The sequence below is a fragment of the Ambystoma mexicanum genome, chromosome 4p (genome assembly GCF_040938575.1).
Source record: "Ambystoma mexicanum isolate Mex_15411 chromosome 4p, UKY_AmexF1_1, whole genome shotgun sequence".
In the NCBI taxonomy this organism is placed as follows: domain Eukaryota; kingdom Metazoa; phylum Chordata; class Amphibia; order Caudata; family Ambystomatidae; genus Ambystoma; species Ambystoma mexicanum.
Window position 1 is genome coordinate 873,776,381 of NC_090927.1, and position 21,236 is coordinate 873,797,616.

The window sequence follows — 21,236 nt, forward strand, 5'->3', positions numbered from 1 at the left end:
GTGAAAGTGTTTTTTGTGAGTGTGTGTTCAGCACCACTTCTAAATGTAGCCGCCCTGGGGGCCACTTCATTAAGGGGTGGGTTCATGGCATCAGAGGTTCACCTAGGCTAATATGTCAGGAGGGAAAGGGGACTAATACTTCAAATGTTGGGAGAGGTGTAACGTCAGTAGCTGTGAGGAAGGGGCAAACTTCCTTGTGTGGGGGCACCTAAAATCTTTCCACTTTTCGAATGAGACTATTCTGGTGAAGTTTCAATGTTACAAGCAGCTACCTCTTGCCTTCATTTCTGAAATGTCACACTTAAGGACTGCTGTGAGAATGAGATGTCTCATGTCACCACTTCCCTTCTAATCACTCCCCTAGCATGCAAGTGCTAACCCCACATCACGATTTCACTTACCTAAAAATGTATGGATACGAATGCAGGTGCTAACAGTGAAATGACTTCTCATGGCCATGCTAATCCCTATGGCAATTCTCACCCAGTCCCTGCCCTCCCCACCCAAAACAACTCCTCAATGGAACTCTTTGGGCTAGCTTTAAACATGGCTAGCCATCAAACTTTGCCCTCAATGTGCCTGCAAGTGTTTCCTCAAAGGAGACTTCTAAGAGTTCATGACTTCTTTGGAGTTGTAAACATGTAACTGGTGTAATAAAAAATGTCTTAATCAGGTCTGCCTTTGGCCACTCAATTTAAAAACACCCTGCATGTCTTTTGCTGAAATTCTTTTAAAAATAAGCATTGGCAAAGCCAACAGTATTGGCTTGTGTATAAGTATTAGGCATTTACGAGGCACTGCTATTGGCTGCTCAGGTACTCAAACCGTTTTGCACCGGCACTATCAATGGCCAGCTAATACCAATACAGAAGTGCCTTTCCCATGCCAACACGAATGCCCAAACTGTTAGCATTGCCAGTGCTCTTTTTGCTTTACCCTTGATGCACAGGACTATGCATCAAGGTTAAAGCAAACATACTACTTGGCTAAATTGGCCCACTTTGAATGTAGGCCAATCTAGCCAGTAATAACACTTATGGTACACAGTCAGGCTGGATATACTTTCTTTGGCATGGCATTTTTACTGGTTGGGAATCCGTACATGGTAATAATGGCAAATATTCCTGACTGGAAAATGTTCCTGTGCACAATTTGTGATTTGCAACTATTGGGAATTTCCATGTGCTTCCATACAAAACCAATTGCAAACTGTGTGGATTTCTACCCAATTTTGCAAAGAAAGTGCTATAAAATGCCAACTTTTAACCCAATGTTTCAAACATTTTCTTGGGAATGAGAACCCCCCCCCCCCCCCAAGACACCCTTGTTTGGTTTGGGCTCCCTCACTGTGCTCTGTTGATCCTGACTAATTGGAACAAACATTTAAGCCTCTTAAGTTCAGAAATGTACCAGCCTCCACTGTACATCATGTGTCACTGTGTATGATGTGTGTTTTAATGCGCAAACAGGGGCAGGGTGGCCCTTAATGATATGATATGGCATTTATAACATGCCTGTACGCAAGTGTTTCTAGGCGCGACAAGGCAAGGAGGGAGAAACAAAAGAGTAGGACAAAACACAGATCTTACTAGGCCTTGTGTCATTCAGATCGTGCAAGAGCAGGGAATCGGGGAGGGGAGAAGTGCAGAGGATGGGGTAGGATGCAGAAGTGCAGGAACAAAGGAGAAACAAGAGTGCAGCCAACTGGTGGCAAGTGTGAGTACTCATAAGTGCAGCCAACGGGTGGACAATACGAGCAAGAGCGGCGACTGTAGGGTTACAGATACAGACCATAAGTTCACGGGAGCCAAGAGGCAGTGCGGGATTGCAACAGGACAGGCAGGGACCTGGGCCTGAATTCAGAGCTTGACCAGGTGACCAGTGCATGGATCAGGCAGGTGATCAGCAAGGGAGAGGAAGAGAGAAGGCAGAAGAAAATAAACAGGTCTTGAGGTGCTTCCGGAACCGGAGATGGTTCTCCTCAAGTTTCAGCGAGGCAGGGAGGCTGTTTCCAGAGGGAGGCCCCAGCCGAAGAAAGAGATCTGCCATCAACTCTTTGCTTGGGAAAGTGATTGACCCTCAGAGAATTGGAGGTGGCGCAGTGGAGAGCTCATGCCATCTTATATATATATTTATTCATATGATAAAAAAGTTAGTCTGGCATGAACCTTTCTTCAGTAGAGAAAGTAGTAATAAACCATATTTGGGATCCTGCACACAAACTCAAGGGTAGATTTCTCAAGTCTCTTGTGTGCGGATATGCCGCCACTGGCCGAGTGCAAAAAATTGTAAGGGGGCCTCACCAAATGTTCTGCCCTGGGCCTCACCACATCTTCTGACAGCCCTGCTTTTAGCTAAAGTTCCCTTGCCACATCATGGGTCCGTGCAGCATAGTTGTTATTCTGAAGCTCTGAGGCATTCCTGGGTGCCACTTCACGCTCGACTGTGAGCTCCGTCATAAGCATTGAAGTGTACCGCCCCTCATGAGGAGAGGGGCAGCGTCGCACTTCAGGTGACGTGCCGGCCTCAGGCCTGAATCCACAGACATCAGCAAGTCTACAACGCCACCTCTGGCGTAATAAACCAACTGCACAAAAAGGAGAGAAGCAGTTTGAAAAACACATACTTTAAAGGGGAAAAGGAGAGCAACGAGGGTTGACTTAAAAGAAGCATAACTGAGAGAAAGGTGAAAAGAGGAGGGGGAGCAAAGTAAGGGAGAGAAAGGAAAGTTTAACAAATAATAATAATAAAAATAAAGGAGGAAAAGGAAGTGAAGAGAAATAGTAGAGATTTACAAGGAGAATTAGCAGAGAAGAAGGGAGGAGGAGAAAATTAAAATAAACCATACGATAACAAAGTTGGAACATACACATAAATATTACCTCCTTTCAGCATTCTTATGCAAGTTATGAAAGGTTACTGTGCTGAATACTTCTCTCTGTTAGAACTGTAACTGTGTACTACTTAAATAACCCCAATTTGTTTACTGCATTGGCACCTTGCTCTCTGTTACAGTGTGCATGAACAATTTGGACTGCCTTGAATATTAGCTCCTTGCTTCTCTACCTCCTCACAGATAACAATAGCAGCTTTTGTTTCAACGTCATAGCTTCATTGCTATATCTGTTTGCTCCTTTCTTCATAATGTACACTATTGGCAGACATTATTTGGATTCTACAACCCTCTCATTAACACCTGCTTGGCCCATGACCAAACTTGGGTCTGTGGCCAAAGTGCAGTAGAATGGCTCTATATCATGTCAATTGATTCAGTGACATTACTATACTCTTTATTATTTGTGGTATGTGCCTTATTACCATCTGTCTGTTTATTTGACCTCTTATTACAAGAGTAAGACAGTAATTGCATACTATAATATGTTATAGTTCATCAAATAAGGCACTACCAACTTCTTCAATTCGAGAAGTTACTCCTATCTACTACAAAAAAAGTGCCCATACTACGGTCTGTGAGTCGATTATTGTATTGAGCTACACCTATTTCCTAATATCTACCTCAGAAAACAGCTCTGCTCTTAAAACTCTGATAATAAGTGTCAGAATGGCTACTAATAAGACAGATCAAAAAAATGTTTCCACTACAAAAGAATCCACCTACTCTTCAACAAATCTTAAAAGACCTAAAAGCCATAGAAACCATTCTTGCTGAAATCAGAGCACTTAAACCTTTCATTGAGACGATGTCATGGACACAGGCCCCAGAACACAAAAACCACACCATCTAGTGATGGGGAAATGGGTCACTTGACTCACTTATGTCCCTTTGGGACCCATAAACACAGGGGCCCTGGATGGACTCAGTCCTGGCGCCTTTGGCACCAGGCTCACATAGAGATGTGAGCAGGAACACTTTATTTCAGTGCAGGAGTGCTTTTACTTTATTTAAGTGCAAGAGTGTGTTTATTTTACAAGAACTTTCCAGGAGCTGAAAGCCTTTATTCCAGAGAACCTCCTCATGTGCTGACTCATCGGGTGTGGCTCCCTAGGCCTTGTCTTCATGTGCTGACTCATCAGGTGTGGCAGGGTGTGGTAGGCAGGCTGAGCCTGGTGGGTGTGGCTTCAGAAGCTCAGCTATAATAGCTGCTCTATCTTTAAGGCTGGTGCTTCGCGTTACTGTGTACTTGCGTGCAACGTGACGCTCACCGCCGCTTGGACCAGTTTACTTACCTTTGAAACCAGGCGTTCTCCTGCTTACTCACCTTCAGGAAACCGGTGCTTCATCGCGTCATCTGCAGACTCATCTCCTGACATCTAGTGATCTTGATCCCGATGACACAGCACCGCACTATGCATCCACGCACTCAGACCCTGTGAAGAAGAAGAAAGACAAGGTTAGAACATCCGTCCTAGGGCTGTGCCGCATTTGAACTCCATGTGCCCCCTAGTTAACAATTTACCAGCTACTGTACCACTGCAGCTTCATTCCTCATTCCCTCCAGCTGCCACCTCGAGCTCTGTAGCTTCTGCCGGGCCGTCAACATCACCTGCAAGGGAAGAAAGCAAAAGAGCAAACTTCAAAAGTGGAACGGACAGGAATACAAGACAACAAACTTTACAATACTACAATACAACAAAAACAGACAAGGAAAGACAAAGGCAAACAGGAACACTTACCTGAAGTATAGCGGGTTAGTCGCAGCAGGACTAGCCTACGACATGCAAGGGACCAGTGAAGGAACTCGGTGCAGATCATACAAGTGCCCCTGCCAGAATCATCAGGATGGAGTGCTCACCAAAACTAATCAACAGGAGTAGTCCCAAGCAGCATCACCTATTACCATCAGTCACCATATAAGTGTAGAGGGCGAAGTCAGACCCGAGCAACCTTACCCCCGGGAAGGCTGCAACCATGTCCCAACGCCTCTGCAGAGACCAGGTGAGCGTAACAGACTACTAATATCAAACTACAGCAGTTAGATAACAGATCGATGGGAGTTTACAACAGAATAGAGGAAGTGGAAAAGAGAGCTGAGGTTATAGAAGATTTACACCCCTAGAGTGGTACAATTAGAAAAATCCATCAAAGACTTCCAAAGGCACAACGAAGACTTAGAAAATTGCAGCAGGCACAACAACCTCTTGGAATACTCTCAACTTCACCTTATTATATCTACAGCCAAAGAACGTAAATCCATTATTTGGCATGGAAACAAGCTATTCATTTATAAGATGTGGCCAGAAGTACGGCCCAATGCAGAAAGGTTTTCCTATCCTTTCGTACTGCTCTGAAACAGCTCAATATACAATACGGATTATATTACCCATGTTCCTTTAAAGTAACACATGAAGGTCGTACAGCAGTGTTTGATGATCCAGCTGATCTCAGATCCTTTATTCAATCCATCAAAAGCAAAGGCATGGACACTTACTCACCCACAAGTGCATTAACCTCATCTAATACCTGAGAACTTAACCTCATAACATGTTCAGGTTTTTTTTCTTTTTTCTTCTTTACTACTTACTTAATGCAATCCTTCTTCTACTGTGACTGTGGTCGTTATTTCTCCTTTTGGCGACCCAGTTGGTATTACCTATCTTTGTTTCATCCCTATTCCTTGTTCCTTCTTCCATTTCCTGTTTTTCTCTAAAGTTATTCTTGTCACATTGCCTATATTCTCTCATCATATGATCAAAACTCCTACTCCCCTCCCTTATCCACAATGGACTATCCTTCTGTGTCATTGTTTGGGTATATATGTTTCAAATCACATTACTTTGGATCAGACTCCGATATTGTGCTACAGGTTTATGATGAATGCCTATCATTATGTGTATGGTTAAATGATCTTTAAGTGTATTACATGGAATATTAAAGGATGTAAGAATCCCATCAAGAGATGTGAATTTATATCTCACCTAAATAAATTGAAGCCATCGGTTGCTTGTTTACAAGAAACTAATTTATTCAACAAAGAGACAATGAAGCTTAAATCCCTTTGGGTAAAGGATGTTATTTCCAGTTCGGCAGTATCCAAAAAGAATGGAGTGGCCATATTAATAAGTAAAAAACGACCCTTTAAAATTCTAGATCAAGATGCTGACTCCAATAGAAGATGGGTTTGGGTAAAACTTTTAATTTATTCAACATAATTCTCTATTTTAAACATGTATGGCCCCACTTAACCAGATCCCACCTTTTGGATCTCAATAAAACAAATGATACTTAAAAACAATTTTACCAATTTGATAATGTCTGGAGATGTCAATCAAGTCCTTGATCCATTTTTGGACTAGAAATCTAGCTGTATGTTTAATACAAACAAAACCCACACATCTTTTCTTAATTGACTAGATGAAACAGGACTAATTGACACTTGGAGACTATCCCATCCCACACAATTAGATTATACCTTCATTCATCCCTGTACAATACACTCACACGACTGGAGTATATCTTTGGAATAAAAACCCTCTCTAGCTCCATTGTAGATTCTAAAATCTCTAATATTATCATATCAGATCATGCCCCTGTAATCACATCCTTCTGCCTTGCAGATTTGAACAAAACTGCTAGCCGATGGAAACTTAATAATTTCCTCCTACAGGACCCACAGTTTACTCAATCCGTTCAATCATTTATCCAACAATATTTTATAAATAATCAAGACTGTGACACTTCAGTTGTTAATAATTGGGATGTGTTTAAAGCAGCTTTATGAGGTCACATTATGGCCTTCTCAGGGAAAAAAAGAAACTAAGGAAAAAACACCTCGATGACCTTTATTCCAAACGTACTCAAGCTGAACAACGCTACTATTTAGACTCTAGCTTGATTAACCTTCGTCAAATCATAGCAATACGCTTCAAAATCAATAAAGAAGTTACAGAACTTGCTGCAGGGACAATACTTAAATATAAAACAAAAATATATCAATCATCTAATAAAGCTGGCAAAATGCTTGCCTCTTATTTAAAAACGAAAAAAGAAAAGTGTCATATTTCCCATATTAAAGATACCCATGGCGTAACTCACCATTTTTCAAAAGATATACTTGATTGCTTTTGGAAGTTTTATGCAGGTCTTTATACTCCTGAATGTCATAGTCCTAATGAAAATGTTGAATCCTTTTTTAATAATATCAACCGAACCTCATATCCTCAAATATACCTATCTCACATTGACAATGACATTACATCCTCAGAGATTATTAAAGCTATTAATGGCTTGGGCAAAGGGGAAGCTCCTAGCCCTGATGGATTATCCACTGAATTCTATATCAACCTATCTAAAGTTCTAACCCCAAAACGCCCTGGACCTGAGACATAATATTTCTGGAGGTGAAGATGAACCACAAAGGTTGCGGAGTGCCAACAGCCCTTCGGCCCTCTTGCTGGCTTCACCCCTACTCACCGAAACGCTTCCAACCTTACATTTTAACACCTTATCCTGTGCAGGCTCTGTAAAGCGGCCAGGAGGTAAATTACATAACACCTCATCAAGAAAATTGCGTAAACTAACGATTCAACATCAGCACACTACAAAAATAAATCAGCTTCCCCAGAAGCATAAACAAAAACTTTTACCAGAAGGATGGTTTGATCAGACGTCCGGATCCTCTTCGTCTGTGGACACTGCCAACAGGGCAAAGCACACGGAGGAGCTTGTCGCCTCCGGTATAGAGGTGGACCGTAGCATCGGAGAGTCCACGTTGTTGGGGCCACAGTTTCCGATGGAGGACCATGCGGGAGGACCACCCCTCGTAGGAGGAGAGGCCTCCCGTGACGGAATCCGGAAGGAGCTGGTACCGGACCTCATGTGTGGAGAGGCAGCAAGTGGGGCCGGTCGTGGCTCCATGGGACGGCGGAACCACGGTGCAGCTTCTCCTCAGTGCCATCTGGACACTGGGGCCAGCCACGGAGGAAGTCCCAGCGAGGATGCGCAGCTCGCAGCTCAGTCTCTGTGCCTGCCTGACGACACGGAGGAGCCGTCCCTCGAAGGAGGGGGGGCCACCCGGGTCGAAGGCCAGGGAGAGCCGCGAGCGGGCAGCGCAAGCCCGGCTGCACTCCTGGAACCCCGGGGTCCTGGTGATGAAACCAGAGTCTCTGGGATAGAGAGGCCTTTATCCCTACCTGCTCTTGGCATAGCGACGCCACAGCGCCACCAAGCGGCCAAAGACATTGTGACAGTGATTCCTTCGGTAAAAACCGTAAAGGCTCAAATTCACAATAGCTCGACCTCAACACGTCCTGTTTGTGACGAAATAGATCATCATGAAAGAAACAGCCCACAGTCACTAGAGGAGAAGCTCAAGACTGTGGGCCATCCTGTCGAAACAATTGTAATCTCGCCCACATTACCACCTTCTTCTGCGGCCCCCTTACATTCTGATACCAACGAACCAGTTACTGCCAAACCCAGGGATCTGAGAGAAGGCAGTAAACAAGGGGTCCCAATTAAACAACCACATGGAATTCCGTTTAGGCTGTTATCAAAAATAAATTTCGATCTCCCCATGACTTCTAAGAGAACAACAGTAAAAAAGCCTTCGAAATCTATCAACTCGACAGCTTCATCGGCGAGTCTCCGTCTGGAAAACTCGTTGAAAACGCTTTTCCAAAGACAAGCCAAAAAGAAACTGCACCACTCAGGGCTCGGGGAAATCTCGGATGCGGACTTGCTAGAAGCGCTTCTTGAACCCTTGCTTATAGCCTCATCCGGCTCTCAGAAGAACATCCCTAGCAGTGGGTCCCTTGCATCTCCATTACATCAAAAAGAGCAACCAAAAGACACTTCCATCCCAGGGCTACCGGTTCAATCAGTCATCCCAGAACCCCAAGAACTTTGCTCAGAGGAACCACCAATAGTACCATCCTCATTACCTCATCAGGTGCTTGTCAGTGAAATCCCAGAGCCCCTTACTGAAGCCCTATTGTCTACGGACCATGACGTGCAAATCCAACCTTAACAGGGAAGTATGAACTCTATTCCCCAGACAGATCGAATAGCCCAGAAAACCGCCATTCCAGGGCCATTGGAAGAGATCTTTGAGAGAAGGAACTTGGCGACTAAGCCTTCTCCCCTGACCGTCCCTTTGGATATGGAAGCACACAAGGGAAATGGAAGTAAAGAGACCGTGATAGACCCCCGGGGGGGCCAAATGCCGAGGTTATCGACCCCTCAACACAAAGCAAAGGAAGTACCGCGGCTATGGCCTCCTCCTACTCCGGTGAGCTCCTCATTTAACAGAAGAGCAAGTGAGTCTTCCTACACTACCCCAAAGGAGTCTTCCTATACTATCCCAAAAGAGACTCCGGCAAAAAAAGCAGACTTTATGTACATCATGTCGGCTGTAACAATCGCATTAGTGCCATTTTGCAAGCTATATGAGGGAATTAATGATTCCTTGAAAGATCAGACGTCTATTTCTGCAATGATGAACTCAAAGCTCATCTACCTAGAGGGCTACATTAATGCTCTGGAGAGAAGAAAAAACGACTTACCTGGCATTCATGCCAAGCGGAGCCTACAGAACCTGTACTAGGCTTAAGAAATAACAACAAAGATAGGCCAAGGAAGGACGCAAGTTCTCAAACTCCAACATGTGACATCTTGTTTCGCAAGCCTTCCAATTCGGATTGTGGGACGAGGCCCAAATCGGGTGCAAATACTTCACAAGGCCTTAACTGCTTATTAACAGTTGGTCCGAATCTGAGTTGCACCAAGTCGGGAGAAAATGAAGTGATGTGTCTGGATGATACTCCCCCACTTAAAGACCAGTCAAGAATGAAATCTACTCAAGGCCTAAGCCAAAAATCACTGGGCTTATGCCCGTCTTTTGGGGAGAACTCAGGTTTGAGAACTAAACAACAGACTCTCACCGCCCAGCCATGTCTAAAAACGGCACCTCTGTTTAAGCCAACCCACGTGACTCAGCAACCTGACCCTCGTCAGAAGGAACCTCTACCAAAGAAGATCCAACTTCAGGCTGTGATGAAACCAGCATTAGCCACCATTTTAGACACTGGCAATCCCACCGAAACGTTGCCTCAGCCAGTAAATGCATTAGTAGCCTCTCCCCTACATAAGGAATTAATGGACTTAAGTCAGTACCTCGATGATTCCACTGATAGTCAACAGAATGACGTGACTTCCCATCTGCCTAAGCTGTCTCCCAGCCATCAGACAGTAACTAGGGATCTTTCAGGCTTCATTTCATTAGATGATCGATTCAAAACTTTAAGAACCAAGTATGGGGGTCCTGCCAGTAAGCCCACTGAAAAGAGAATGGAACAAAACCTGGACTCAGCCACACCTTCTCGTTGACCCCACACAGAATACAGATCGAGAGTCCACATCCAAACAAAAGATGACACAGCGGACAAATTTAAGGAATCTAAATATTCTTATCAGAAGAAAGTACCCCACGACCATAAACATCAGGAGAGTGGGGATTACAGTTCCCATCAGAAGAAGAAGTTGTGCCAAGAGGCAAACAGCCACAAGTCGTATCCATCGATCAAAATACGGCAACGGTCTGGTAACACAAAATATCTAGTGTGAAACAGACGCACAGTGCTGAGACTGCTACATAGCATCTCCTCCTTAAGAAATCTAAAATCAGAAGACCTTACAACGGTGGAACCTTCCCACGAGGGACATAAGGCCTACTGTTTGTTATACATATCATCAGAAAATGTGTCCACTTTGTTGGCAACTGCAGCGGAGTCACTATACAAACAAGGGTTTGAGCTAACTCGACTCACACCTCCTAAAGTAGGTCATGAGAAGCCAAAAGTCTGCGTCACTGATCACAGACCAACAAATGAAGAACGTCGACACCTTAGCCCAAGGGTCAATTTGTCAAGTAAACTACTACCAACCATCCAGGCGGATCAGGCCCAATCGTCACCTAACGGGCAAGATATCCACCCCAGCAACTTAATAACGACAAAGGCGACTACTCCACTAGAGGAAAATCAAAGGGCGACACAGGCAAGATCGAACTTTAACTCCACCACATGGGCCTGGTTACCCAAAGCTTTGACTACTCGTCTTCACAAATAGCCACCAGTTGTTTCAAAAACTGTCCAAGCACAACATTCACTCTCCCTTGCGACCTGGAACACAAGAGGGTTTCTACACTTAACAACTCCCGGTGACATCAACCTAGGAGAATATGACATCCTTTGTCTTCAGGAAGTTTGGCTACAATCTAAACCCTCACTGGATGGTTTTGAACTCGCCTTTGTAGAAGCATTAGCAGGAAACAAAGGAAGGCCTTCCTCAGGCCTAATTGTTGCTGTCCGGATGGGAGTGGGACTAGAAATAACAAAAATCATATTGAAGTCCCCTTACGTCATTGCGGTACTAATTTCCTGCCTGCGAAGAGAGCCCGCCGAGGACCAGTATACACGCACTTTTTTGCTAGTGATGTCCATTTATTGGAATCACAAAACGATGCAACAGACTGCACTATTCGACACAGTGACTTCTACACTGGACTCAGTATATCTAGAGTTCGGGATTTGTGACGTCATAGTATGCGGAGACTTAAATATCAAATGTCCAACCCCAAGTTCGATCGTCTCAAGTCCCGCACAGTTCATTCCTTGCAGACAAGGTCTAGCTTGGCACAAGTTGATGTTGGCCAGGCAACTGTTTAACACTGCATTTGCTCTCCCAGACTCCACTGCTTTACCATCATGGAAACGAGGCATGGCCCATTCAACAATAGACTATATCTTCGCCTCTGAATTTTTACTAGCAAGGCTGACAGATTTCAGCATCCGCCAGACTAATCAAAGTGACCACAATCTCCTGGTTGTTAAATGGGCATTTACAAAACCAGCATTAGCCCATTACTCAGGTAGAATTGAACTGGAAGGAAAAGGCAACCGGGTTAGAATTACAAAGGCAAACATTCGAGCATTTACTTCTTCATATGGAAGTGCGCAGGAAGCAGAGAAGGTTGACTACAGACCACTTTTGGAACCTCACAGAACCACGACAAAAAGCTTGAAGGGGATAAATTCAAAACAAATCCACGCTCACAATTTCGATGCCCTCGTGGTGGCCCAGCGAAGCCTCCTTCGTAAAGCAAAAAGGACGGCCCTGAGAAACAACACGCCCTCTAATAGGGCGTATGCAAAAGAGGCTTCGAGAGCCTATAAAAGCTGGCTACGGGAGCACTGTTTAATATTATACCGACAAGACTCCGAAAACATGTTGGAACAAATCCAAAAATCCAACTCTAGAGAGTTTTGGAGTTTGGTTAACCCACGAGCTAAAGAGACAGCCTCAATGATGCTGAACAGCATTTCGGAAGCATCTTGGATTGAGTTCTACTCGAAACTCTTTTGCTCTCCAGACATGGCCGAGCTCCCTTTAACACCCCAGACAAGAGCACCATGGGCTGATCTTTCAGACAGAAATTAAATCTTGGAAAAAATATCAAAACTGAAGAAATCAAGGGCCCCAGGCCCTGATGGTCTGTCAAATGAGAACGTGAAATCTGCACCAGAAGAATGGTCACATTTGCTGAGCTTAATATTCTACAAATGTACAACCTTTTGCACAATCCCGCCTACCTGGACCTCAGCGATTATTATCCCTATATTTAAAAAAGGTAGGAAAGATGATCCTAGGAACTTTCGCCCAGTGGCTCTGCTTGACGTTATAGGGAAGATCTACGGCTCCCTTTTGCTGGATCATTTCAACCAATGGGCAAAAAGTGCACCTGTAACGATAATTTTCAATCTGGGTTTAAAAAGGGTGTAGGTACCAGCATAAACATTTTTATTCTCAGCCTTTTGAAAGCCAAAGCTCGTGAATCCAACAGGAACCTTTATCTGGCATTTATAGACCTTTTCCAGGCCTTTGACCTTGTCCATCGCAGGAAACTCTGGGAGAAACTTACCAAATGGAACTGTCCACAGGAAATTCTAAATCCCATCAAGGCTCTCCATGCTTCCACTTCGGTACAGGTACGAATGAACACTAGAGGCCTGCTTTCGTCAGCTATAACTACTGACAGAGGAGTTAAACAGGGCTGCCCTTTAGCACCAGCCCTCTTCCTCTCATATTTCGGAGCCTACAAAGAAACCATAATTGGTTTACGAGCATTTCCTCCAGAATTAGGCAAAGAGAAGATCCCAAGACTTCTGTACGCGGATGATATAACCAATTGGATCAGACCCCAATTGGCTTACAACACCAGCTGGTTGCATTGAACACTTACACAGTAAATAATGACTTAGAGATAAACAAACAGAAAACAAAGATCATGGTGTTGGGAAAAAATCTCCAAAGGAAAAAGAAGAACTCGTGGTTCCTGACAGGAAACAAAATTGAACAAGTGACAGAATTTAAATACCTGGGAGTCCTCATTGACTCCACAGCGAAAGATACAGCGATGCAACACCATCTTGTGGAAAAAAATGAAAATACTAGTTTCTCTACCCTACTTAAATTCTACCGGGGCAAAGTTATTCCAGCTATCACTTATGGAGCCGACGCAAAGCCATCTTTACCCCAGTCCCTATGGGCTAGATTGGAGAGTATTTTTTGGCGCTCAGTCTTGAACTTACCATCATCGACTCCGATCGCCTTGATAAGACGCAAACTCTCCCTCTCCTCTCTAGACTCAATAGTCAAAATAGTCAAAAGGGCATCAGTCATGCTGTACAGGAAGATCAAAGATCCTACTTCCGCGGCAATTTGAACTTGAAAATTGCGGCAGCTCGATGGAAGAACTCCAACAAAAACTAAAGCACGAATTGAAGAAATGGATTGGATAAATACATTGGACAAGGCATCTGAGTACAAACGTGCCACCCATTTACCTCCAACATGCAGAAAACTGAACGTAATCCAACCTTTTCTGATAAAACACCCAAGCAGAAAAACTCGGAATACACTTCTTCGTGCAAGGTTAAATTTATTACCTACAAACAAAATTTTACATTCAAGAGGTCTTTCACCATCTAACACCTGCCGCTTTTGTAACGACCCCGACCAACCAGAAACATCACGTCATCTTTTGCTATTGTGTCCTGGTACAGACAAATTTAGATCCCCATATATATTGCACCATCTAAAGAATGCCTACCTAAGGGAAGAAGATCTTTGGTGGGAACGCTTAATAGGAGGCTTGAGACCTTCCTGGACCATAGCAGCCACAACAATTTTGGACCAGATCTTTCTACAAGCACCACTACAGCCTCCCCAGAATGGGTTAACACAAACAGATTGTGGGGAGTGATCCTCTTCTGTCCTGTTCTCTTTGCCTTCGTCCTCACTATTACCATCTGTGTTTCCACTCTGGCTTTCATTGTTAACCAGTTCTTCAGTTTCATCTTCTATCTTTACTTTTTCTACTACTATTTTTGCTTTTACCTTCGCTTTTACTTTTGAAATCTTACGTTACCTTCTTCATCTTCTTGTAAAAATCACTTTGATGATTATATAATAAAAAAAAATTAAAAAAAACACTATTCTCATATTTTATACCCCAAAAAATATCATCTGGGTCATTCTCAGAAGCATTGCTCATTATATCCCCTAAACCAGAAAAAGACCCTATACTCCCCAGTAATTATTGACCCATTTCCCTCATCAACACTGAAAGCAAAGTTTTTGCTAAAATACTAGCTAACAGAATTGAATCCTCGCTCCCTGCCCTTGTTAAGTCAGACCAAACTGGTTATGTAAAAGCTCCAACAGATCCTCAAATGCTAGACTGTTACTTAATGCCATTAACTTAGTAGCCAAAGACAGAAAAGATAAGCAAGGCTACACAGCCATTGAATTGGACGTCAAAAAAGCATTTGACTGTGTAAATTGGAACTTTATGTTTCAAGCCGTGCACTGGCACGTATGTGGGGATAAATGAATTTCATTGGTCAAACTTCTTTATTCATACCCCAAATCTTCCATCTATCTAAATAGCCAAACAGCCTCCTTTTTTCCTTTACTCAGAGGAAATCGGCAGTGCTGACCCTTTTCACCTATACTATATATTCTTTCACTAGAACCATTATTGGAACTAATAAGATCCAGTAAAAATATCCCAGTCATTTCGGCAGGCGCTTCATGTACCAAAATAGCAGCGTACACAGACGATATCCTTTTTCTTATCAAGAATCCCAAACTAAACCTACCCAATCTACTCAATGCTTTATCTCAGTTTGGTCAAGTATCAGGATATAAATTAAATAGAGATTAATCAGAAATTATGATGCGTTTGGTCTTAAATGGTGCAGTTGCTCTATTAAATACTTAGGTATTAGATTTGTTCCCAAATCCAAGACACAGTCAAACTCAACACTAAGATCTTACTCGACACTCTTAAAGACCTACTATCCAAATGGTCTCCCCTTTACCTCTCTTGGTGGGGACATCTAGATATAATTAAAATTATGCTGTCCCCTATCATACTGTACTACCTACAGCTTCTTTCTGTTCCACTATCTCTTTCCTTTTTCAAATCTATATGTTCTATTTTACTCAACTTTCTATGGGGCATAAGAAAAAAGTAAAATAATTGATTTAACCAAACTGAAAGCACCTTATGAAATGGGTGGGGTTAGATTTCCAGACTTCAATCTATACCACTCTGCATTTCTCCTAAAGCAATCCCGCCACTGGTTTGCAGATCCTGACACGTCTGATACTCCCACATGGTGCACGTTAGAAAAACTCTCAGCTTACCCTTACAACGTCACTGACCTCATCTACATATTTAAACCTACATCCATGAATGTCTTGGACCCAATTAAAGCATCCATTTCAGTCCTACAAGGATGGCATAACAAAAATATTGTGATTAATAACAAGGCCTTAAATCACAGATCATGGATCAAAAAAGGAATCAGATTCATTCAACACATTATCAATGGTCCTTCCATTCTCCCCTATCAGAAAATATCATCCAAATTTGCAATCCCCAAAGCAGACTTTCAGTACTACAACAAGTTAATTAATTCCTGTCTAGATGCACTTTATCACTTCTCTAATGAGATTCATTCTCCAGACGGCTTTAGACTACTACAGCTTACCATGATTAAGGATGTGAGAGCTTCAAAATGTTATAATATGCTCACCTCAACATTTGATGTTTGCTCTATTCGTCACAGTGGGAATATGACCTAAAATGCACGTTTGATTATCATATTTGGTCACGTTTGTTTGCTAAAACCAAAAATATATCTGTTTCAGCATATATAACATAATTTTTTTATTTTTTATTCATAGAGCATGTATTACTCCTGCTAAGCTTGTAAAGACCAAACCAAATGATGATGTTAAATGCTGGTCTTGTGGTCTGACTCCTGCTTCATATATGCATATGTTCTTTGAATGTCCATTTACTTTCAGGTTCTGGCAAGACATTTGGAAGTTCATCAGGCTTATTTTTTTTGTTAATATTCTGTTCCCTTCTTGAATATCTTTTTGGGAAGTTTGGCATTAACTACAAACTTCTCCCCTGACTCAGCCAAACCCTATGATTTATTGATTGTCATTGCTTTGAAATGTATCACAGCCAACTGGAAAGACTACCGATCTCTATCTACCAGAGGATTTGGAACTCTATTTTTCATATTCAAAAAATGGAATTGTGTATGGCTAATAATTTGAATACTATCCATAAATACAATGCTAAATGTTTTTTTTATACACTATCTCAACTGTTTCAATGTAACTGCACATGGCACTTGAACACACATACTCATACTCAATCTATTAGTTATTTGCTTATAATCTTACTCATAGGCCTGTCATACATCATGATTACAGTTGTACTAACAGTCTGATCATATAATACTTTATACCTATCTTTCCCCTTTACCCTCCTCCCATTTCTCTGTAGTATGTTTTCTGTCTTTCTATAAGTTTGTCTCCCCCTTTATAATTCCCCCTAATTAATTCCTTGCAGACTCGCTATAATAATTCATGTTTATTTTAAATTGTTTCTATAAACTATGCTTCATGAACTATGTACAATAACTCAAATGTTTAATGAATATGTTAAGTGTTATCCAAATTCTTTACTAGTTAATGTTGTTAACCTCTGTTAATCATTAGTTATAAGCTACACATGATGTCTGTAATTTGCCACAATAAAAACATTATTAAAATCAAAAAAGCCAGAGTGTTGGCAATGGTTTTGTAGGGTAACACCAATACAATACATACAAATTGCATGACACAATGAAAACATGTCCAACTGGCTGCACAATGTAGACCAGTGTAATAACATTACAGTAAGGACTGCCAGGTCACATTTAGACATCCCTAGACTGGTTACACCAAAATGCCAGTCGAAGCAATAACACTCATCAAGAAGACAACACACATTGAAGCCTCCGTCTGTGTGACCTCTAACAACTCGGCCAAACTCTTTCAAATCTGTAAGTAACTGGTCAATCATGTTGTATTCTTTACCTTTCCTGTTCCCTGCGAGGCACTCTGTATGGCTTTGTTCTCTCACTTCTCCTCTAAAACTCAGGACATCCAGTACCCCAACTCCTTTTCAGGGATGGCTGGTGAGTTTGAAAGCTGGTGGGGCGTACATTTCCCTGTGGGAATGTTTGAGCGAGTGCGCTTTCCTCAGGTCAAGTGATCTGGCATTGCCCGCCCCCCAGGCACAACTTCATTATAGTTACTCACTTACTAGTCTATGGGCCTCATTCTGAGTTGGCCGGTAAGGGTTAACGGTCACCGGTAATGATGCCGGTGTCATTAAACCCTTACCGCCCAATTCCGAGGTCCCTTAGCGGGATCCGCAAAGGACATGTAGTTTGATCACACGTCCTTTGCGGGTCCCGCTATGGGACCAGGGCGCTAATAACTGAATTAGCGCCTTCCCCATTCCCATTGAGCCCTATGGGGGCTCAAATGGGAATGGGGAATGGTCTACAGAATAGGGACTTACTGGGTCCTCCAAGGTCAGAATGACCCGGTAAGTGCCAATTATGTCAGACCGGACCTGGATCCGGGTTTGGAGGCAGCCATAGCGCTAATAGCCCCATGGCTTCTTCCAAACTCGTAATGACCCCCTATATGTGGATCTCTGGGCAAACAGGGCTTTAGACCCCGTGAAATTTTGTGTTGACTTGACCTGGCTCAGGTACAGAGCCATTTGCAGGCAGGACAGGACACAGGGGATACGCGGTACTTGGGTCTGCTGTGCACTGTTAACAAAGGCTCAACAATTACAAATGTAAAGCATTTCATTGTTTGCAACTGTGTTCATATGCACATATTTTTAGGCAACTAAAATGGTGATGGGATGTTAGAACTTGTATGTCAGGGGAGTGATTGAAAGAGAGGAAGGGGACAGTAGACAGCTCATTCTTACAGCAGTCCTTAAGTGTGTGATTTCAGACATTATAGTGAGGTAACTGCTTTTCATATTGGAGCTTAATCAGCTTTTACTATCCTTTAGCACACGGGATCAACGTGTTTTCAGTCTTTGGCTTTTGTGTCCCAGGTTGTATATTGCTTTCTGGGAGTTGTAGTCCCGGTTCCCATTAAGTGAATGAAACAAATGAAAATACCCTCAAGCCTGGAGCACATCGCTGTGCCTTGGTATAAGGGGCCAGATAGAAGACCTAGTCTGGGGTGCTGGCAGGGCTGGAGATTACAGCACCTGCAATGTATCCCCCCTTGAAGGCCCGTGTGTCAGTCCAGTCAGGGTAGAGACCTGCTGGGACTGGTGAAAGGCGGGTGGGCTGAGTTGTTTGTTTAAACAAAACATATCGGGCCTGTCAGGGGACATTTGGTGCAGAATTCCGTCCAATTATGTTTTTGTGGGCAAGCACACTGGCTTCTGGAGCTCAGCCCACTCAACTAGAACACTACGAGTAGGCCAAGAAAGGATTGTCAAGCAACAATTAAAAGTTGCCATGGCCAGGCCCAGTAGTACTGGGTCAGGACAGGCAGCATTAATGATGTGATAGGTTATTTATAACGTGCTTTATACCCAGAGGTTTCTAAGCGGGAAACCGGGATTCGAACCTGTGTTGCTCTGTGTCGTCCTGCTTCCAAGTTGAGCACGTTGCCCCTGAACTATCTGCCAGCAGGAGGGCGCGAGATGGAGGGAACAAACAGTCAATGGATAGAAACAATACATTCCTCAAAATACAGCCATTGCAGCAGAATATTTATGACGAAAACCAAAGCGAAAATAAATCATTATTTAAAAATAACAACAAACATTTTAAAAAAAGAAAGCATGCCCCCTCAAAAAATCAATCTAGTCCATATAAGAACACTAATGACGAGGATGCACATTACGGATAGGCTAGGCGCATGTTACATAGTGCACTTTGATTTGCAGTGAGTGCGTGAAAACACGTATGCAGTGTGTAAACAAGAGTGTTTGCTATTTGACCCCACACATGTACAGATTAGAGGTACGCTTCATATTACTCACGATGACATAAGCAATGCATAGAATTCCTGACACAATAACTAGTTACATGCCAGAAGAAGCAACATACTGATGTCTATCCCGCGTCTGCCTGTGCAGGTTCTATAATAATTGCTTTGAGCCACGTACTGTTCTTAGTGCCACTAAGTACAGTACGTGGCTCAAAGTGATTAATATAGAACCTGCACAGGCAGTGTTTGCATGCATGGTCATTACTGCTGCAGAAGACCCGGATTATACGTGTGTTTGAAATAGATTTACCTCCTCCCGCTGGGTAAACAGAACTTTTTTTTTTGATCCCACAACTATGTTGAGAGCAAATAAGAACGTGCAAGCATGTCACTTTTAATAAGAAGTGGTCACCCTCCCTTAAGTACACATGGCCGGGCTGAAAAAGTTACTTACTGCGAATCAGAGGGCAAACATGTCCTGCGCTGCCTTTCTCTCAGGTTGACCATGGGCAGGGCAGCACTGCATAAGCACACCAACACGTAATCACAACGATGAAAGAATGGGGGGGAGAAGCGCGCCACCATGAGTCATCCTTGGCCCACCCCCACACTCAAGTGATTGGCTGCCTCCATAGATACAGTAATGTCATTGGCTGTTTGCTAGCCATTGGCAAATAGCTAATGACATTACTGTATCGATGGAAGGGAGGGAGGGACGGAGACTAGATAGATCTTTGGTGTGTTGTTTGCGCAAATAGTGATGCTGGAGGGGTCACCCCTGAAGCGCACCGCCAGCCTCCTACTTAAAAAGGTTACGTATAGTGCGTGGTGCTATGAGCTCCACGCACTTTACTATGGGCAAGATCAATGTAAAGCGGGACGTGCCCCGCTGTTGCAGCCGGCCCATGAATAGGAATCCTATTCATGGGCCGGCTGCAACAATAAGAAGGTCATGGTTCCCACAGCGCCTCCGCGCTGCTACAGATTCAGAAGAACTTAATCTAATCTTTTGAATCTGTTTAACACTCACACCTGGTGGGGGTTCCTAGGTGGGGGGGGGGCGGTGCCCTTCCGCCCTATGATAGCAGCCACCACTGTGCTCTACAATCCAATCCAACAAGATGCTTGGTTTTTCTACAGAAAATTTGGTCTGACTCATTCTCTCAACCTGGCTCGGTTGAAACCACAATGGTTTGGAGATGTGATGGATGTCAGCAAGCAAATCTGCCACACATCTGAAGGATGGTGAGGAAGGCCTCTTTGTTTTGGTACACCAACGGGAAGGTTGGAAGCAGATGTCAGAGCAGGATGCAAGTAGGGGCTATGAATGGGACATCAGGGCTGACATCAATTCAACCAAAGGCAGGTTTCCCACAGTGCAGTTTACAGGCAACTCAGGAAGGCAGTGGATAGTCGGTTGGCAGGGACAGTACAGTTTGCAAGGTTGATGCCAAGCTGTTCTCGAGTCAAATGTACTAAAAGGGCAGAACAGGTCTTCATCACAAGCACAGCTTTTCAGGATGACACTGCACTCCCTGAGCACTCACACAACTGGTTGAAACAAAAGGCCATTGGAGCTAGTGTTTCTGAATACCTGTGTGCAAATGTCATGTTTGCGACTATGCACAGTGCATATGTACTGCAAATCTGCAGGCAATTGTAACTTTGTAAATGTTTGCAGTTGCTGCAGAAAATATAATCTCGCGTTTATTAGCATTTTGCATTAGGAAACAGCCGGAAATTGGTCCAGCACTTGTTTTCAGCAGTTTTCGGGGTAACTTCCCAGGTAGCAGAACTAGGGTGTGCATTGATTTTTCAAGGACAATGTGAACTGTAGTAATGCACACCTTTCGACTTGATAGCACCTTGTTATAGGTATTTATTCATCTTC